This window comes from Sinocyclocheilus anshuiensis, unplaced genomic scaffold (genome assembly GCF_001515605.1).
Source record: "Sinocyclocheilus anshuiensis isolate Anshui unplaced genomic scaffold, SAMN03320099.WGS_v1.1 scaffold1514, whole genome shotgun sequence".
In the NCBI taxonomy this organism is placed as follows: Eukaryota; Metazoa; Chordata; class Actinopteri; order Cypriniformes; family Cyprinidae; genus Sinocyclocheilus; species Sinocyclocheilus anshuiensis.
Window position 1 is genome coordinate 55,314 of NW_015546148.1, and position 688 is coordinate 56,001.

Below are 688 nucleotides of genomic sequence, written 5' to 3' on the forward strand. Positions count from 1 at the left end.
TCACTCACACACACACACACACACACACACTTCAGAGAAAATAATATTTTGCTAGTCTATTTGTTTTCTGTGTTTGCAGGGTTAGTATCGTTAAACTAAAAACATTTTGTTATTTAAAATTAAATAAATAAAAAACAATATTAAAACATAAACTGATTTTATTTGTAACAATATAAGGTCAAGGTCAAGTTTATTTATATAGCACCTTAAAAGCAACGAGTGCTGACCAAGGTGCTGCACAGCCAAAACATCAGAAATATCAGCTAACAAAAGCATTAAGACAATATAAAATTTTAATTAAAATAATCATTAAATTATACAATAGGTAATACAAAACATCACCAAACAAAGAAACAAACAGAAACAAATCAAAAAAGTATTTTCAAGTTAAGCAACAGCCTGAGAAAAAAGATATGTTTTAAGAGATGATTTAAAAGAAGATAACGTAGGGGATGATCTGATGGATAAAGGCAAAGTGTTCCAGAGCGTAGCACCTAGAACTGAAAAAGCCCTGTTCCCTTTAGATTTTAAACAAGATTTTGGGACAATCAATAACTTCTGGGAAGACGATCTAAGCGTTCTCACAGGAGAGTAGAAATGGAGAAGATCTGAAATGTAAATTGGGGCAAGACCATGAAGTGCTTTAAATACAAAAACTAAAACCTTAAAATCAACTCTGAATTTAACA

The 688-nt window shown here is 30.8% G+C and overlaps 1 protein-coding gene across 1 annotated transcript in view; it reads left to right on the plus strand.

The window, feature by feature from the left end:
* The window catches only part of LOC107701240 (serine/threonine-protein kinase DCLK2-like), a 21,884-nt gene that overhangs the window by 6,760 nt on the left and 14,436 nt on the right, over nt 1-688 (plus strand). The window lies entirely within an intron of this gene.